The sequence below is a fragment of the Leptidea sinapis genome, chromosome 13 (assembly GCF_905404315.1).
Source record: "Leptidea sinapis chromosome 13, ilLepSina1.1, whole genome shotgun sequence".
Lineage (NCBI taxonomy): Eukaryota > Metazoa > Arthropoda > Insecta > Lepidoptera > Pieridae > Leptidea > Leptidea sinapis.
In genome coordinates, this window is record NC_066277.1 from 7,272,589 (window position 1) to 7,294,599 (window position 22,011).

Consider the following 22,011-nt stretch of genomic DNA (forward strand, 5'->3'; position numbering starts at 1 on the left):
AATTCTATTTATTAGTAAATGTTTATGTTTCATTGTTTTAAATAAAAGTATTTTGTTTCTATTGTTAGTCATTATTTTCGATATAACGACCGACTCTTGCAATTATTATCCACATCTTTCTTGCTGTTTCTACTATGTAATCGCTTCATCTCTTATTAGGCCTGCCTCGATTTCGTTTTCTATTTATAGGGAACCAGTTCATAACTACTTTGGACCATCTTTCGTCTTTTCTTCTTTGTATATATTCAGCCTATTTCCATTTTAAACATACATCTACGCTACATCTTTTGCTTTGATTTTCTTTCTTATTTGTGTTGTTACTTATTTTGTTTCTTAGTCTTACGCCCGAATACTGAAAAGTTTCTCAAGACCTTAAGTCCTACTCAACTATTTGAGACATTCTCAAAATACAATTCGTTAATTTCAAAGGTGAAATTTAAGATTCCCCTAAAATTGTTTCTCAAATTAAGTGGAACTTATCAGCTATTTTTAATAAAATCGGCATACTGAAACGACACGCAACGTTAACTAAGTTAGTTGAGCAGCCTTCAAATTTAAGAGTGGTCACAACCTACCTCAAATTAATTTGTGTAGGTGTGTTATTACGTCTATGTTTATTCTTAAAGAAACTAAATGGTACATTTATATAACTGAGATTTTAATATTTACAACAGATGTATTAACTTTTTCTTTTTACCACCAAGTATTAAGATTTTCACCGGTTTTTACATTGTTTACCGTAAATGTTGCCATTATGAAGTTGCGTGGGAGCTTCTCAGTAGGTCAAGATCTCAATATGACTGAGTGATGTTCGAGTATTGCGTTTGAAAATAAGAGGGCGCTTAAAGTTAAGAGGCCCTCAACTGATGTTTGATTTGAGTAGTGTTTCAGTATCCGGGCATTAGCCCCATATAATTTCTCTCAATTGCTCTGTCTCCATACATCATACGCCCCAGCACTATCAGCAGTTAAAATATGTTAAAGTACCTACAGATTCTCTTTACACATTTTTAAAACGGAAACTTTAGGATATTCCATTATTTAAAAATATGTATCAGATTTATAGGAGGTTTCGAGCAGTCAGAGCAATAATATAACAAATAGAATTGAAATGACTTTTGAAATAGATTATGTTTAAACATACTAAAATAGATTATGTTCTGCCTTACTAGGTACTTACATATTGACAATTTTTCTTCCTTTACTTCCTTCCATATTATTCTTCCTTTTTCATGTAATCAATTCGATTATTATTATATGTAGTATTATTATTGTACGTAGCCTATGGATCAAATATGTCGGCCATCATTATAATTCGTCAAGTACAATTCTTTTTAAATACACGTTTTGATTCATAAGTGTCCGTTTGATACAAATATTTTCAATGAAGAGATTCTCCATTCTTATTTCAAATATAAGCACCTTGTCAGTTTACGTTGAAGGTCAAGACAAATATAATTCAAGGAGACAACAACAGAGAACAATTCTGTGGAAAAATGACCGCAAATATTTCCTCCTCCAAGTAATTACATCAATTTATTTTATCGTAACCATGACGTAGCCATAAACTACGTCGTAGCAAAAACTCGAAGTTTACGTGTAGCATTGCTACGATATTAACTACGTAACAAAATAATTGTCTGTAAACTTAAAAAATAACTTTTTACTGTCTAATGATTTCGTAGTGGTCGGAATAACATAAAGAAAAGCACCGTCATCCTCTGTAGATGCCACACCTGGCTTCAACCGAATACCATTATTTCCTTTGTGTGGACAATTTTTACAATGCTGAAGAAGGAATACAAAATGCCTCCAAAACAGATTGTTTAGTCCAAATCCTCATAGTTCTACGCAAAGGCATGAGGAGGGCTAATACTTTGATTAAATAGATTAAATAAATATATTTTAGCTTACAGAAAATGTTTTGTACATACGGTAATTTCATACTTTAACCTAATATTATATTACCTAAGCTTAATTTGACCACATAAAACTCCTGAATAATAACATACTTGTGTAAACATAGTTCTATATAAACCTTTTGAGATTATAGTAATATTGGTACTAACAGATTTTTCTGTTTCATTATACTTCAAATGATGATTATTTTAGAGATTACATGTACACAATTAAATAATATTAAACTGTCCAACTCGACCATAATTAGCACAGGGTAATTATATCAGTTTAATTTTACTTTTATTTTATGAAAATAAGGATCGACGTAAAGCAGGACGTTCAGCTGATGGAAATTGATACGCCCTGCCCATTACAAGGCAGTGCTGCTCAGGATTCTTGAAAAACCCCAAAAAAACACTTAAAATTGCGAACGTCACCTTGAGACATAAGATGTTAAGTCTCATTTACCCAGTAATGTTACTAGCTACGGCGCCCTTCAGACCGATACACAATAATGTTTACACATTACTACTTCACGGCAGAAATTGACGCCGTTGTGGTACCTCTAATAATCTCTGTGGTAATCTAGCCGGCATCCTGTGCAAGGGAGCATCCCACTGGTAAACCAACTTCAAGAGCAAAATATTTTAAAACCATGTGTGAATGTCTCAAATTCAAATGTTTTTATTCAAAATAAGACCCATTATCCTATTCGAAAAACTATGCCTCAGATCTGAAAAGAACGGGCGCAGGTATATCAGTGGTTTTTCTTTTTTTTTTTAATTTAGTCACAATTTAATGTCGTACAATTAAATTTATTGTTAAATAACCTGAGTACCGTCGCTCCATTCCCAATCTGTAGTATCATTAAGAAAGTCATTTATGTTATAGTTACCACCACATTAACGCTATTAAAGTTATTATTAACAATTTTTTCTCAATTGAGACTTGAGAGTATGAGGAGTAACTACTCTGACCACTCTCTGTGTCATAAAAAAATCAAAACGAGTGTTTATGGATGTAACTACATGTATAAGTTCATCAAATAAATAAAGTATCTCTGAAATAAAAGAGCTTGTTTGAAAAATAGTCGCTTGTCTGAATAGCTTCATAGATAATCGGTCAATATGCGCTGGTAAGTTCGAGAATGAATAACTACTACGGTGATAGAATTTTAAAAAAACGCCTTCCGTTCTTAATAAACAGCTTGCCTGAGGACATCCGACTAGAAACCAGTAAGGGAAAATTTAAAACTAAACTAAAGAAATATTTATTGACAACACTGTCTAAAATTATATTTTTATCAATATTTGTTAATTACACGTGTATCAAATCGATGCTCATATAAGTATTAATGTTTTACAAGAGACTTGATCCTGCAGACAAACTGTCCAAACAGTTTTGCGGGACTATGTTAAAGTAAGATTCTTTCTGTAAATGATTAATAGTATAAATAAATACTAAAGTCTGCTAACTTCTCTGGAAGAAAAGCGTGATTGTTTCTATAATTATATAATATGAATGCAGGAACCCAGGTGTAGATACAAACAGTAGTAGTGATAGTAGTCTGATGATCGAACTAATACGATTCTTTCCAAACAGTTCCGATGATATTAGTAATCACACACACTAAGCATGTGCCGTATATAATGTTTATTATTTCACACAAGTATAATGGTTATTTTTCATAGTAGAAGTACTTTTATTAATTTGTTTTAGCAATAATTCTTAAACGAATGAAGTGTATGTGAAAAATAAAAGCTTGCATGAAAAGTTGATTCAGATGGATAGGTATTTGGCATTAATTTTAATTAAATATAGGCCCAGCCTAGCTTAATGTCAGTAACAATTGAAATATTATGAATTAGTTTTATTTCGTATTTATAAGCACTAATTATGTAAAAAAAAATCTACACCAATGCTTTAAATAATATATTAAAGATTCTGAAACAGTTAGCTTATTGCCAACATTAAAACACCCAATGTCCTAATAACCATTACATCATCCAAACGAAGTAATGTTGTACTGAATTTAATAACAACACTGCTTTGTTTTTTTTTTTCGATCCCTACATGCGCAAAGAGTTTCAACAGACAGCCACATTCTTATTGCTCGATGCGTGGTATCCGTATGAATTTATAAAAAAAAGAACATATTCGTTTACACGCGTTCCACACTACTAGAACGTCGCGCACCGTAAAAAAGTAGGTTATTCGAATCCCCGCCATTTTTCTTCGATATTTTTATTGTTTTGTTTACAAAAAATGAGCGATTCAAGTTTTGACAGCACACCTCCAGATATTTTAAACGCTGCAAAAGAACAGTATATTCAAGTGAATTTTAATAATTGCACTATACAAAATATAATTTACTACTAAAATAAATAATTCTTTCATTAAATCTTAGTTTATTTGTATATAATCAGTAATGGATGAAGTTAGGTTACTAGTAGCACTGGCTGCTGTAGTAGTAAGCTGTTTTAGAATCTTTTAGAGGATTCATATTCTGGGTGTAGATAAAGTCTTGTATGTAACTGTTGATAATTAGGTATTAAAATACTCATGTGATACTATTATCCCACATTCGTGTTTTAATACCTCTTATTACACAACAGTTGCATAAATAGCTAATTTACTCTCGTTTTAAATATATTTGTTTTCTTTAACTATGCTAATTACTTATGTCAAACATTCGTTAGTGTTTATTTTGTAATAAATAAATAAAATGAATATGCAAAATGCATGAAGGTTTTTTAAAATAATATGTATGTATTTATTTATTAAGCTATTGCATAGGTTCTATCGCGGGCCTTGAGCGTGGAGACCGAATCCAGAAATTCCGTAACGAAAATAACCTAATACTTACTTACTAGATCTATATAGATATTTCTGTCTTTTTGTGCAGAAGGTCTCAGGTTCGAGCCTGGGGTACGTCTTAATTTTTTTTAATTTCTTTATTTTTTTATAACATTTTTTAATTTTTATTATTATGACAAGCATTTTTATTTAATTTCACATGTCCCGTTGTTGTTGTACTCACTTCCCGTTTGCTTTTTTTAAATTAATTTTATCAAAAAAAAATACTGCATAAATAAAATAAATAAATAATTATAATTGCATAAGTTGATAAAAAATGCTATGCAATAGCTTTACCGCGGCAGTCCCCGAGTGACACAAGTCTTTTTTTTTATACGGAACATGAACATCATTGATATATTAAGCAATTAGTGAGTTTAAAATTAATTGAGGAACAAAGACATGACTGTTACACATCACTCAGTTTAGTTATTTGGTATAAACCTAATAACAGATTATGGCTATGAGATGAATACCTCTAATTTATTTTTTTATTTAAATTACCGTACTTAATAACACCCGTCTTAATTACAATTTCATTTAACTTCTGACATAGTTTTAGTAGTCCTACGATATGTGTAAAGTCGCATTACTAAAAATACTATAAAGTCGCATCAGTAAAAACTAAGACGACTTCATAGTCTCAATTTTCGATAGAAATAATCGGACTACGTAATACTATATAATAATAACTCCTGTCTGCTGCAGTTGCCATATGGCAACGGCATGAGACCACCGTTTAGTACTCTGTTATTTGTTTAGCACATAAGACATTAAGAATCTTTGCCCGATTATTGTTAATTCTTTCTATAGTTAATTCCCTGTGTTAGTAAAAAGCGTGTATGTGTTTTTATTACTTCAAATAAGGCTTTATAAATTATTTGCTAGCGTAATTAATAAAATAAAGAAGTTAAATAAAAATGAGCAACGCAATACACAAACTGCATTTCACCATTAACGTGGACAACATAAACAAAACAAACCGCCGCACAACACCGAACAATCGGCTCGCGTTAATCGAATCACAGAATTAATGACATAGTAATTTCAATCACAGCATTAATTTGTCCGCATTAAACAACTGGCTCCAATCGATATATACGGGCGGTGAAGGCGGCATCGGTAAATAAGGTTTTACGGGATTCCTGATTGGTTTCTCGGAGGGTTGGAGGCGTGGCTTGTAGCTAGGGCGGAGTTATGATTGGTTGGTTGCCGAGGGGTGAACTCGCAGTGCGTTGACGTAATTCAGAGTGGCGTGGTGGTAATGTTTTAATTTTGTTTTAGTGACTGCCTGTGATTGTACCGTGCGCAATGCGTTCTGAGAACTTTTGTCTGTAGTACTTAACGTATTTTCGCGTTGTGTCGAGTGATTTTAAACAATTCGGGTTGAATTTAAGGTAAGTGATTTTCTATAAAAATATACATTTTGCCATTTTACTGAACAGAAAAATAGCTCTATTGCAATATTTAATATAATAATAGTAAAACGGAAATATATTATAAAGGTGTCCTAAATTTTTATTGTAGGTATGTTGATAAAATATTAAAAGGAAACTATAAGAATTTTCTAATTTGATAACAATAAGAATTGTATCTATACATATAATAAAATCGTTACAAAGGTAAAAAATACTGTACGTTGAAACTTTTTTAGTAAAATTATTTCTGTGTTTTCTACCAATAATACAAAGGCAAAAATGTTGTTTATCTTTGTCTGTTTTCTATATATGTATGTATGTCTGGGAAAAATCCAAAAACTACGGATAAAATTTAATTCAAAATCAATATGAATATTACAAGAGGCGAGGAGATCATATAGGGTTTGTTCCTAAAACCAAAACATTATAAAAATAAATATTAACAATTTCTTTGTTGTTATATTTCTGGCCTAGTCCAATACCATCAAACGAGTGGCTAGTCTAAAGTGGATGGTTCCATGTTGCTCGTAGGTCCAAATGGGCCTCGAATGGATCATTCTATGCCCAGATGGAGACCAGAGAAGGATCAAATTGAAGGAAAATCGCAAAAGTAGCAAATCTAAATATTAATGAATACGTGATTAATTGGCACACCTGAAGGAGACCTAACACAAACTGGTTGAAAATGGCTGAGAGAGAGAGAGAGAGAAGAATTACAAATTTAAACGTTGTTCTATATTTCGCATATTCTCACTTTGTCCTATTAATGGCTTAATTCGAATTTCTTAGTCCCACTTTCCGATGATAATGAATATCTGATATAAATAATCGGACTACCGAGAAGTTTAGTCCGATCATTGTAAGCTCTACTTGAATTTACTACCCTGTGCTAGAAAAAAAGAGTTTGCTCCACATGTTCATTCTTTCAGACAAAAAAAGTACCATTATTTTTAGTAGGTAACCATCGTTTAATGTCATTTCGGGAAAGATTGCTTCTTCATTAGATTTACAAGATTTACAGACTGCGATTTCGTTAGTATTATATTCAAAGTTACGCTACCTTTTACGGGAACTTTTAAAATTTCGGGGTAATATGCCTGCATTATTTTATCAAGTCTATATTAAAAGCGCAAATGTCATCCTTTCAATTATTATTAGTCTCTTGCGACGATGTTCTATACACATATAAGGACATATCATTCGCAGTCTGATAGCGGAGCGGCAAAAGTGGCATAAAAAAGGCATAAAAGGCATTTATTTTCTCAAAATTGATTCCTTTAGAATTCTTTTTGATGTCATTTCTAGCGTTTTTGGCGCCCTGAGAGAGAAGAAGCGGCGCAAGAACCTCTCCCAGCATTCTTTTTTTGCGCTCTTTTCAATGAAAATATACAATATTATAAAGTCATTTCTATCGCTAGTGTGCTTAAAGAAAATGTAATTGTCTGTGTCCGAATCAAAATTGTAGGTCTAATCTTATTCAACGAACAATGAAGTTTCGATCGAAGTTTCGTTCAATTACTCATTCGTCATCGCGTGCTGTCATCTTTAATTATATTTAATTCCTATTTAGATTCATGGCTACTAACAACTGTGGTTTTATGCTTGAATACGATCTCTTTCCTTGGTATGTATAATTTATATCAATTTGAGAGAATTGTGGCACTGACATATAGAAGGACTGACGGTCGAACGGCGGATCTAGTTGGTTCTCATCGGGCACTAAGCCCTATTAAAATCATTAAATAATGGCAAAAACAAAATTGAGAAACAATTTAATATTCTATTGAAAATTTTATTCATTGCGCTGCTTGACATAGCTAATGATTACTTATCATCAAACAAATCTATAAATATACTTAAATTATATAAAATGTGATCAACCCAATTTTCAGCATTATGTTAATTTATTTCATGTTTATTTACAACAATACTTGTCGAATTCTCAAAAATTTAAATTCTCACATTATCTCATATTATTGTATTCATAAACTGATACGATACTTGTTTATTAAGAAGTTTGTTACTATCATTTATTTTACTAATTTACTATTATTTTTCTACCATCTCTACGCTATGTTCCGCGAGTCAAATAAATGTAACCTATTTTAGTAACTGTGTTTTCCTGCTTCTGTGTCACAAGCACCTTGCTTAGTTCAGAGCAACAACATTCAGAATTAAGTTTAAGTGTGTTGTGTTAGCTTTAATTTCTTTGTATATATCTTAATTTTAGTAATAAAAAAAAAATATTATTATTATTTGCATTCCTGTCAAATAAGTGTCAAATGTCAAATGTAAAGAGATTTTAGTACATAGAGCGGTCAGTAGCAAATTTTTCGTTTTGTCCGCTCTATGTCATATTTATACCCAATTATCTTTAGCTAATTGTTATTTTAGTGCAATAAATAGTTTTCTTTCATTTATTAATCATTCTTTCCGTAACGGCAGTTCAGTGCTTTTTCAACACCAACGTTGAAAATTTCACTTCAACAAACCGAAAAACTCCTCCAATTTTCAAATCTGTTGATAACTTATGAAATAATCTTCAAGTTAGGTTCATGTTTTTACAACAAGAGTCAAAACGTAACATTTAATTTGAGCCCCTAAAATATAAATGTGTTGTTTAAACAGCGCCCGTCCCCGGGGCGCGTAATTGAAATACAAACTGGGGAGAGAGCTCCGCGGTCCGTATGAACCACCGCCCGCGAACTCATTATTATAACATTAACTTAATTCCGCTTATGAGATTATTCTTTTGACTTCTGATGACTTTTGTTTTTACCTTCGAGATATATTTGATATTCATATGATTCTTTCAGTCAACAAGCAACAATTTTGAATCTCGAAATACGTATTTTAGATATATTTTGGGTTTCAATACTTTTACATCAGGGGCTAAACTTTGATTCAAGGTTAAATCATGCTGACGTTTGGTACCGAAAAACTTTAACCCATATACAATGTTTAACTTTCAAAAGAAAATTTATATATATAAAAATGAATTACTGTTCGTTAGTCTCGCCATTTGTGGAAGTCCAGGGAAGCTTTAAAAGGTGAATAAATATGAAAGTGTTCGGAATTAAATAAAAACAACAATTTTGTTTTTCCTTTGATGTGTTAACCGTCCGATATTTGTTTTGTATGGACATATTTTCTATGAGAGAATTTATTGACGCACGGTTTGACAGTTCTGCTGTAAAACAATTTCATTACAACAACAGGGATCATATTTACGAAATAATTCTTGGTGTTATGAAATATTATTGACAAATTCATAAAAACAGTATTTTATATATATTATATACAGAACAACGTCTGTCTGGTCAACTAGTAAAATATAATTTTTTATTTAATCCTGCTTACTATTATCCACTATACTTTTAGTGTGTGAAACTAAATAATTTCTATAGAATATTTATATGAATAGTTCTGTATATTATTTAATAATTTTTTGAAATATTCTATTAACTATCTACTTACTATTTTCATTAAAATTTAAATTTCTTTTCACTTCGGCTACAAGCGTCTATAGTTCCTTAAATATAAAAGACATCCTATGTCTCCAGGTGACGAGCGCAATTGTAGTTCCGCTCAGAATTTTTGGGTTTTACAAGAATCTCGAGCGGCACTGCATTGTAATGGGCAGGGCGAATCAATAACCAACAGCTGAACGTCCTGCTAGTCTCGTCCCTTATTTTCATAAAAAAAGCCTTTAGAATCATAATATATAAATTGGATAGTCAAAAAAAAAATCATCACCGTCGCAACCTTAGAACAAAATGGCGTCAGTTTTAAACAACTTCGATGACATCATAAAAATAATAAAGATGCAAATCACTGCTGATTTTATTTACAAAAGTAATTGAATGGCTCGCTTCTAACAAATGACATTTGCAAAGAAAATGAATTACTTTGCGCGCTACGAGTTTTATTGCTTTCCCCTTAAAATATCACTGGGGTTTTGTGATGAAAAGAATATGTTTCATGCAGTATATGATTGCTTTATTTATATTATATTTGATGAAAAATCTTATTCATGTTTCTTTCAATGTTATTAATTTGGCTTGTACCACTAAAGTTACTTATAATATATCAAAATGTAAACTTAATAATAAAATATATGGAAGTTTCTTTAGAATATATCCCTACTATAATATTATAAGTGTGAATGTAAGTTTGTTTGTTACGCTTTCACGCCTAAACCACTGAATCGATTTCGATGAAATTTAATACAGAGATAGACTAGAGCTTGGAAAAGCACATAACTTTATTTGCAAAAAAATGGGTGGGGTTGAAATAGGGGATGGAGTTTGGATGGGAATTCGTCGTTTTCGGAGATAAAACCATAAACTTTGTTTTTAGGCACTTGATAAGTAGTAATTTATAAACATTTGTTCGAGCATTTTTGAAACCTAGACGTACATGGGGATGAAAAAGGATTTTAAAGTTCGTAGGGAAATACTATTAAAGAGACTGTCTCCAATGACAAGGAATATCCGTTGTATCATAGAAGAGCGCACCAGCAGCGGAAAATGCTGCCCAAAGTAACTATTCTACACGGACGAAGTCGCGAGTAAAACTAGTTATCTATATAAAGGCAACTTTAGTCTACTATTCTGAATAATTTTCATAATTTAAATTAATAACTTGTACTAAACCAGTATACATTTAATTTCCTGTACTTTTTATTCATAATGTTTTTTTAAATGTTTTCTGAACCCTATGGACTATCGATTTTATCGGCACGTCCTTAACAATAAGTACTCTCAAATTTAATCCTCTAATACGTTAAGCAAATCACTTGTACATAATTAATGAATGGGATCCAGAATCATTAAACAAACTACGCTATTCTAAAGCGACGACGTACAAAATTAATTCCCACCTCGCTGTGTTTACTCGGCTACTTTGTTCTCCTAATTGGTAGCAGTCGGTGGAAGACGGCGACTTAATTCAATGATTAATTATTAATTGACGAACTTGTATTTAAATTGTACATTGTATAAAGACTAAGATTATACTTACTTATATATCTTGGTTTAATTCAATTTAAATTAAAAAAAAAAATACTTTAAAAGACAACCCCTATAGCCCATTTTTTTTTATGATCATAAGGGACGAGACGAGCAGGACGTTCAGCTGATGGTAATTGATATGCCATGCCCATTACAATGCAGTACCGCTCAGGATTCTCAAAAAACCCAAAAATTCTGAGCGGCACTACAATTGCGCTCGTCACCTTGAGACATAAGATGTTAAGCCTCATTTGCCCAGTAATTTCACTAGCTACGGCGCCCTTCAGACCGAAACACAGTAATGCTTACACATTACTGCTTCACGGCAGAAATAGGCGCCGTTGTGGTACCCATAATCTAGCCGGCTTCCTGTGCAAAGGAGCCTCCCACTTTCAAGAAGAACAAGAAGTCCCCGGTTCGAATCCCGGTAGGTGCAATCATTTATATGATGAATATGAATGTTTGTTTCCGAGTCATGGATGTTTATATGTATTTATGTATGTTTAAGTTATTATATTGTATTAAATATATCGTTGTCTTGCAACCTATAGTACCATACCTAGTTTTAGGGCAAAATAATTTGTGTGCGTGTCAGTAATTAATAATAATAGTTAATATTTATACTATTAAAATTAGCGTCTGTCATTATTATTAAATTACATTTATGAGATAATTTATTCTTAAGTGTCTAATACTTTTCGAATGAATTTTGAATTATTTTGTATTGACGTACTTCTAATTAAATAGCATAAAATTAGCCTTTTCGTGTATTCGTATTGTAACGTGTATGTAAAACGTTTTTTGTATATTGAAACATTTTAATAGACTATATGCTGTTTGGTTACATACAAACTATTAGTTAAACATAACTTTTATATTTTTCCAAAAGAACAGCCATTAATATCTCAAATAGCCTACCTATGTTCAATTCATGTAAAATGTATCAAAATGAGAGATTTATTTTCCTCGGTTACACTGAGGCCTTCGACTTTGCCACGTGCCCATAGATTGCATCCTCGTTAGGACTTTGCTTCATCAATTAAATAGTACATTGTTCACAATCTTCTCTCGTATGAATAGATAAGGCAGACATATGCCTAAGATTAACACGACGTACTGACCCACAAATACTCTAGCAATATTATTCCTCTACGTTTCCTTTTTGTAATGAAAGGAAGGCTTTTTTTTAAATATTAAGTTGTCCTTGTTACTCGTAAAATATGAGAACCTTAACACCATTTTTAAATTTTTCTTAAAAGAAGACTTTACTTGTGTTTGTAGTAGAATTAAAAAAGTAAAATTACTAAAAGCTACATATACCCTACTACAGCACCTAACAGATATTGAACCGTAACAATTGGAGAGTTCCAAATAGGGGCCAACTGCTATCTTATAAAGATTAAATAGTATTTCACTGGAGCCTCTCAAAGGAACACTTTCATTCAATAGTTGAGGAACGATCGGATTTTTGCTCAGTGTACCATGATTTTTATGTTTCTTGAACAATTTTTTTTTTATTTATTTTTGCAATACATCTTTGCTTTACTTACCCGTGAATGGAAGCCCTTGTTCTTTTAGGTATTTTCGTTTCGTCTGGTACATTTCCACTACATACTTGATTACAGTAAATTTCTACACGATGTACATATGAAACAACTGTAAAATAAAGTTAAACCAATTAAACCACATTTTAAAAATTAAATGATTCAAGCTTTCCACATTTTTTTTATCTGTTTATTTTTTTCACTCGCTTCTACTTTACATAACTATAGGTATATAGGACGGCCAAATTACATTACAAAATTGTCATTACAACAAATACTATATACATATTGCACTCTAATACCTATTAAAAAAAATAATATTGATTAAAAAATTATGTCATTCCTTAACTGACTTGTGATTAAAAATTCTGTATACATTCAACGTAGAAATAATTTTTGAGTGATTAATGCATTCAATTGTGTTCAATCCTATGAATCCTATAAAACTCAGAAGTTTATTGGTGTTTAAGATCTTTTTCTATGAAAGCTATCTTGTTTGACTAAGTTCCACCTATCTGTCATTAGATCAATAATAAATGGTCAAAAATTAATGTCAACGTTAGTTTCTGAAAGCATTGTCACCCTACAGCACAGTTCTCGGCTCACCAGGGCTCTTGTTCCCTTTATTTGGGGATAATCCGCAGAAATGCACAACATGTTGTCAACCGATTGGTTGCGGTTGTTATGTTACTCGTGTGGACTTTGTTAAACGCAATGTGTTTATAAATCGTCTATTTTGACATTCTATGGTTCAAATCAAATTGTGGTTAATTTTTGATTTTATACAATAAGATGATTTATGACAACTGTTTAGGTAAGTTAGTATTTATTTAATCTTTAGATATTTTACTACAACAACAAGTATTAATAATTTACTTGCGGTTCATACATGATTTTATGCATTCATATGGTTACGTCACATTTTTTGTCAATATTGAATTTTCGAGAGTCCATAGAATTCAATAGGTACCTTCCGATATTTTGACATTGACATACTTACCATTTGCTGTTCTGTAACTAAGAAATTCATAAAACAATTTTTTTTGCTTATACCACTCGCTTGGAGAACATTCGAGAATAATACTTACTTGTATAAATAGAGCGATACTACACACAATTGCTGTGACGTGTAAAATAGTAGACTTTACAATGAGTGCACAAAACGAACCATTTTTATCCGAGACTTTAAGCATGATAGTAATGTTGAGGATAAAATTATGGTTTTGTGAACGAGTTATAAACTCTGGTTTTCATTTCGATTGCGAGAAAATAAAACAGTAGCATAACATGGACATATTTAACAATTTTAGCAAATTTGAAGAAATTAATAACGCACGAAAAAACAAGACATAAACATGTCTTGTTTTTTCGTGCCCGCCCCCTTTTTTTTTTAATCTTACGACATTGATATTAGGCTTGGGCTCCAGACGTATACAGCCTGTAACCATAATTTTGTAATATATACATTTTTTTAATTAATTAAATAACCTACCCTATTTTAATTGAAATTTTAATATCTTTTATGTCTTAAAAACACATGAGGCAAATAAATTAAAGATAATATTATAAAATAACAAATTCTATCTCTGAACTTTTTATTGCGTTTGGCTGTATGGCTCATTTTCTTTGCCTTTATATAGATACATTTATGAGTAGATACGTTAATGCACTTGTGCACAAAAATCGATTTTGTGCAGCCTATATCGTGCACAAATAAGCAATTTCAGAGCAAGAGAAGTGAAAAAATATTTCCGGAACTATACTAGTGATTTGTTAACCCTGTGGTTCTATTAGGAAAAAATATGCAATACCTAGTTATATTTCTTAACTAGGCCAAACTTCAAACATAAAAATGATACTAAATTATCTACTAATATTAAATGTAATGTTTAGTTTCTCGTTTATAATATCTTTTTTACCACTAAATAGTAGTTTCTACCTATTATGTACAAAAATATGTCACTCGTAAAGTATGAATATATAAACTCTATTGTTATAAGTTGAAAAAAGTCAAGTCAAAGAAAAAAATCAGAAGCTATTATGTAAATGATGCTAACAAAGACGTTAATACAAATCTTCTAGTATTTATTATTTTAAGATTTAAAAATTAATTTCCTTTAACTTTTCCTCTACGTATTTTGGTAATGACTATATTTTTCAAAATATAAGGAGAGCTCAAACTGACATGACTATAAACTTTGAAAAACTGAACAACGCAGTAGTTAAATCAAAAATACAGTGTGGTTGTACTTGTTATTGTATTTTGATTTTCACTTAATTGCTTAATATTATAACAAACTCGGAGAATGCTTTGATCGTAGTTTCCCTGTGAGATCGAATCAGAAATGAGGAGATCCGTAGGAGAACCAAAGCCACCGAAATAGCTCAAATGATTGCGAAACTAAAGTAGGTAGTAGTGGGCAGGGCACATAGTTCGACGGACAGATGGCCGGTGGGACTGAAAAGTCCTCGAATGGCGACCACGTACCGGAAGACTCAGTATTGATAGGGTTCAAGGGACAAGTTGGGGTTCAAGACGATCTGGTCAAGATCGTCGGAATACGTTGGTGAGGGCAGCGCAAGACCGATCGTTGTGGAGATCTTTGGGGGAGGCTGATGACGGCTGGGGATGATTATGTTGATAACAAATTTAGAAATCGGTTAATACCATAGAAATCTAAATAAGGAGGTAATGCCACTGCTACTTACTACATTCTTAATTGGATTTCTAGGGTTAAAACGTGTTGACACATCCTTACGATTTCACACTGCTGCTTTTCTTTTTAGACTTCCGTACCCTTTATGTACATAACTATCGAGACCTCTATTACTAAGAATTCTCTGTCCGTCCATACGTGTTTCTGTCAGAGAGCTGTATCGCAAAAATGGCAATAGATAGGCAGCTTTAATTACGACACAGGATGTGTTAATATTGCCTCTATAATAATTATAATTATTATATATTTTTTTAAGGAAAGTATTTTAATAAGAAACTTTGTTTAATCTTGTGATTTATGATATGGAAACCTTATCATGTCTTTTAAACGCACACTTGACTGGTTTTTTATCTAGACGTAAAGTCACCTTGATAGTAAAATAATAAAAATTCTATAATATTGATATATTTGTTCAACTCTCTCGATGCCGGGCTAGATTATGGGTAACACAACGGCGCCTATTTCTGCCATGAAGCAGTTATGTGTAAGCATAGTAACACAGTATGTGTCTCGGTATGAAAGGCGCCGTAGCTAGTGAAATTGCTGGGAAAATGAGACTTCTTCTTCTTCTCGTCACCTTGAGACATCTTATGTCTCAAGGTGACGAGCGCAATTGTAGTGTCGATCCTCAGCGGCACAGCATAGAAACACTTAATTAGCAATAAAAACACAACAAATTACAATATTACTAATATACTAAATTAAATAACGGTACAAATATTATAAAAAATTAAAAATAAATAAATAAAAATAACAGTGTAAGCGTGATTCCCTGCTAAAAGGAGCTGACTCAGTATATTGTTGGTCAGTGCAGAAGACACCAACACAACACTGGTACAGCAGCCCTTCGTGACATTTGAAGTGGATAGTTGCTTAAGTCTTCCCATCGTAATTAATTTGTGTAGGTATCAAAGGGAATGACTGAATAATATATTTTCTTGATTTTTTATTTCTTCCCATTGTAAGGGGAGGGCGTTAGTTACCATCAGCTGAACGTCCCGCTCCTCTCGTCCCTTATTGTCATAAAATAAATCTACTTTACAGTTTGAAAACATTAACCAACCACCTTCTTTAACCACCTTCCAAAGAATATTAGCGAGATGCCTAAAACATTAATGCATAAAAAATTTAAATTATGGTTAATAGACAAATGCTTTTATAGTTTAAAAGAATTCTTTAGCCAAAAATAATAGTATTTAAATGTAATTTTTTGAGAGGTACCTACAAACTAATGTTTATTTTATATTATATTATTGAATTAAAGCTATGTAATGTGTATTAGTGACGTAATAATATAAAAATTACAATATTCACAATCAAATATTTGTATGCCGATATGTTGGCGAATTGTGCTGTACACCAATTAATTGTTAACAACTATGTTACCACGACTCATACAAATAAATCATTTCAAGTAAGTGTATTTAATTCGCTGACCGAGTGAAATTACTTAACAATAACAAATTGTATTCATAATTAGTTTTTATCACTAAAAATACAATACCGCATGTATTATACGTTGATGATTACAAATAACAATGATTCGACAAGCGTATCACATTCAAGAGTCTGAGCGAAACGATTTGTTTCGTTGCAAGTGTATCCCTAGGGACTCCCCCGACGGCAACCTCGCATCACCATATGGCACTTACAACAGATAATTACGGGATGGAAGATACAAGTACCCGCAGTTGGAGCGGAAAATATGATGAGCATTAGCTAATTCGTTTTAGTCATACTTTAAAATATGGCGTTGGTTTTCTATTTTAGTATAAATAGTTGAGTATTTTGCTCGTAATCCAAAAACTGTATCAAAATAGTTTGAATGCGCAAGAATATTGATACGAACATTTAGTTAGTCTGGCCATAAATACTGTTACAATTAAAAATAAACAAAATATTACATTTGAATTTGGAATCTGCCATTTTTATATGATTTTCATTGAGTTTTCTCATTTTGGCGCCAATACATTGTACAATATTAAAATGGACTGTGGTGTTAAGGAGAACCGAATCGCTGTGATTGCATTACTCAAAGTAGGTATGGAACTAAATGCAATTTTTAAAACTCTCCATACGCTTGGTATTAGTAAAATGTTTGTCTTCCGGGCTATTAATAGGTACAATGAGACCACCTCAGTTTGTGACATAAAAAGATATGGCCGTCCACGTAGTATTCATACGAAAACAGTGGTCAAAGCAGTAAGGGAAATAATTCGTAGAAATTCTGTCCGAAAGCAAAAGATTTTATCTCGGGAGACGAAGCACCCAGAAGTTAGTCCCGTATTTTCAAAGATGACTTAAGGACTTCCAGCCTATAAGAGACGTACTGGTCATTTCTTAAACTGATAATTTAAAAAAGATTAGGGTGGTAAAATCGAACAAACTGAAGCGGTACGCCAAGGGAGATAACAGAAAAATTTGTTTGCGGATGAGCAATTTTCTACAATTGAGCAACATTTTAACAAATAAATGACAGTATTTATGCTCAAAGCTCTATGGAACCTTCCCAATAAGTCGACAGAGTGCAACGTGGGCACTATTCGACTTTAGTGATATTTTGGTGCGGTATTAGCTATGAAGAAGAATGTATCAAGATACCATTCCTGAGAAGGTAGTGAAGGCCCTTAACAATATCATGAACAATAACCAAGAATGGTCCTTCCAGCAAGACTCGGCACCGGGTCATAAACCTCAGTCTACGCAGACTTGGTTGGAAACGAATGTTTCGAACTTCATCAGACCTGAAGACTGGCCGTCGTCTAGTCCCGATCATAATTGGCTGAATTATTATTTATGATCAGTTTTTGACAGTACGGCTTGCTCTAAACGCTATGATAATTTGGAGTCCCTAAAATATTGGCAAACAATTGGCAGTGAAGAATTTTCCCATGGAAAGAGTGCGTGCTTCTATTAATAACAGGTCTCAACATTTAAAGGACTGTATTGCAGCTAATGGAGACCACTTCGAATAAGTTTTTTATAATTTAAATTGTTTCATATTTTTGTATTATGCTAACAAATTGTAAAAGTAATAAATGTTATTTGAAATAGATTTTTTTTTTCTTTGTCGGAGACAAAGAATTCAATATTATTTACAAATGCGAGGCTATTTTGCACGGGATGCCGGCTAGGTTATGGGTACCACAACGGCGCCTATTTCTGCCGTGCAGCAGTTATGTATAAACATTATTGTGTTTAGGTTAGAAGGGCACCTTAGCTAGTGAAATTACTGGGCAAATGAGACTTAAAATCTTATGTCTCAAGGAGACGAGCGCAAGTGTAGTGCCACTCAGAATTTGATTTCAAGAATCTTGGGTAGCACGCTATGAGCAGGGCGTATCAACTATCATCAGCTGAACGTCCTGCTCATCTTGTCCCTTATTGGCATACAAAAAAATATATTTTACAGCGTGGTCAATGATGATACACATATAAGGACATATCATTCGCAGTCTGATAGCGGAATGGCAAAAGTGTGCTTAAAGACAATGTAAGCACACTTTTCTCCTTAGTGGTATGTCAACTGTAACTGTCCAATCGGGTTCTAAATTCAACATACGTAACTGAATGTTGAATATGACTGTTCTACATTGCAGCTTATTGACCAAAAATATTTTAAACAACTGGAGTAAATGCGGCAATGTACAGATACTACAGTCGAAGTTTATTATGGTGTAATTTATGACATCGTCCATATTTCGAGATCCAGTTTCAGACAACGATATTATAACAGTTCTTTTGCCCAAAAAATATATAAGATACATATTATGGGATAATGATAATGCAACAGCAAACAAGCCAATTATGAGTCTTCGGCATCAATCTGTCATAATTTCTAATAATCTTGGCAAAATAGATCAACATCGACCACAATTCGCTTGGCCGTGTTGCTCTATGCTCTCTATGCTTGGCAATGAACACTATACTTCTTCATTAGAATGCAACATAAGAAAATTTATTGAAGCAGGCGTTAATTTGCGGAAATCCATAATTATACAAATGATTTAAGTTTTCTTTAGTGTTAATTCCGCCAATATTTGTTTTTAAACAATTCGACGCGTGTTTCGCCTCTACACGATGCATCCTCAGGACGTGTTAACAGTCTCGCCAAAATCTGGCACGAGACTGGCACTAGACTGGGGAAAAAACTTGAATCATTTGTAGAATACAGCTTTCCAAAAAGTGTACCTTAAATATTTAGACCTATGTGAATTTATTTAATTTTTATCCAGGTAAGAAAAATACAACAGAGTACAAAACACTTACAATTTTTTGTATTTTTTTTTGGAGCGAAACCATCGAGTTGTTTGGTTGTTCATGTGAACAGCAAACTCTGAATCAATAAAATTCAGTCAGATTCTGCTGACCTCAAGGATTGCCATCTAAGAGCCTCCTTCTCCTCTCTACGGAAGCTTTCAAGCCGTATCGTCTTCAGCTTAACGACGGTATTGATGGTGGTTCTATCGTGTTGTTCATCTGCAGAATTCCTGTATGGCAACCGAAATACTTATAAAATTAATAATTAAAATAAAAAGCCAATATTCAAACATGTCTACAGCAAATACCACCTCCGAGGGAACAAATGGCGCTAACACTAATGACAACTATGACAAATAGAATCTCGACTCCTATCAACAGAGTTTCTTGCGCCGCTTCATCTCTCTCAGAGTGACATTTGTTTCGGAAGCGGTAGTAGTTTCTAGTGAATTAGAAATGACATCAAAAAGAATTTTAATGAAATCAATTTTGAGAAAATAAATGACTTTATGCCGTTTATGCCAGTACCTCTGAAAACGTGCTCTGAAAAGGTCACGAAACGACGGGTTAGCAAAAAAAATTATAAAAATATTACTTTATGCATAAACTAATGTAAAACCACAGTTCCAATTACACGCGTCTTAATCCTTTAGAAAGTGCTTTATTTAAATTTTTAAATTAATTTTAATGATATGTGTCATTAATATTGATTATTTGTAACCATAGATTATAACAATGCCATGTCCCGGCTGATTCCACAAGTTAACATATGCAATCATAATGCATGCTGCAATCAATTCTGTGCAGACGCATCGCTGACATAAATTAACTGTTCACGCCCTCACATATACACCCTCCGTATCGGCGTCTGTTCATTTCGCCTCCAATTATGGCTAATTTAGTTGTGGTAATTACATCAGGCAGTTTGTGGAATTTTTCGAAATGCGTATAACTTTAACATACTAATCTCTTCCTCTGACTCCGCTCAGGCCTAGTTTAATAATGTAAGAAGTAAAAAGAAGATATGTCTTGCTCTTTATAAAAACAAAATGTTGCATATTAACATTAGCAACGATGTTTACCTATACTACCTTTACCAGGGAGGCTCCTTTGCACCGGATACCGGCTAGATTATGGGTACCACAATGGCTCCTATTTCTGCCGTGAAGTAGTAAAGTGTAAGCACTATTGAGTTGCGGTCTGAAGGGCGCCGTAGCAAGTGAAATTACTGTTCATATGAGACTTGACATCTTATGTCTCAAGGTGACGAGTGCAGTTGTAGTACCGCTCAGAATTTTTGGGTTTTTCAGTAATCTTGAGCAGCACTGCATTGTAATGGGCAGGACGTATCAATTAGCATCAGCTGAACGTCCTGCTTGTTTCTTCCCTTATTTTCATTAAAAAAAAATTCGAGATGACATTAAAAGTGTCAATCACTACTAAAGGTATGGGAAAATGAATTTTGTTCATAATAATATTTTTCCGATATTCAGCAGCTGTTTCACAATGTCCATGTAAAGTAGCAGATTATTATATGCTAGATAAATTAATGGCCACATAAAAGTTCCAGATAAAACTTTACCGCGATATTTATTTACTAGATTACTTATCTGGCAGATCGGTCTGGCAACCTCGCACTCAATACTTCCGTTTGGCGAAATAAAAATATTAAAAAAACTTTTTCATATACGAAATAACGTACCACAAGCTTTAATGGTTATTAATAGAAATTATTTTTCATATTCGGTCGGTAAAATTAGTTAAAAATAACGGGAGGATCACATACCTAGATCACGTCATAGTTGAATAAAAACCTTATTAAAAAATGGACTTCTAAATTAATGTTATAACTTAGACAAACATTGCTCACGTCGGGGTAGCCGGTATCGAGTAGCACCTCTACGCTACTTACAATAAAATAAATTGTCAACAAAAGCACCCTCAAAGGGGCGGTGTTCCATACATTATCGCCCCCCATTAATAAACCCAATTGATATTCGATACAGTGTATTCACACACAGCCAATTTAGAACGACATTTTTGTACGAAATCACACAGATTTCGGAAAAAGTATTTTATTGTCTGGCTTGAATGTTTTCTCGGTTCAGCGGTAATGATTTATTTATGGAAATACCTCGGTTTAATGTCATGTGTAATATTCGATTATTACTTACGAAATTGTCGCTTTGTGTGGATTATTCAGATATAACGGACAGATTTGTTGTTTTATTGCCCATGTGGTAATAATGAGAGGGTTTTTTATGAAAAAGGGGGACAATGGTGCATTCAGAGGTCACCTCATGGT

General features: G+C 32.8%; 1 protein-coding gene across 1 annotated transcript in view; it reads left to right on the forward strand.

Moving 5' to 3' along the window:
- The first annotated feature begins 6,034 nt into the window (after window positions 1-6,034).
- The window catches only part of LOC126967555 (SKI family transcriptional corepressor 2), a 51,651-nt gene continuing 35,674 nt past the window's right edge, over window positions 6,035-22,011 (forward strand). Inside the window, exon 1 of the mRNA XM_050812083.1 lies at window positions 6,035-6,152. The gene's annotated coding sequence lies outside the window, so the exon portion shown is untranslated. The remainder of the gene's footprint in view (window positions 6,153-22,011) is intronic.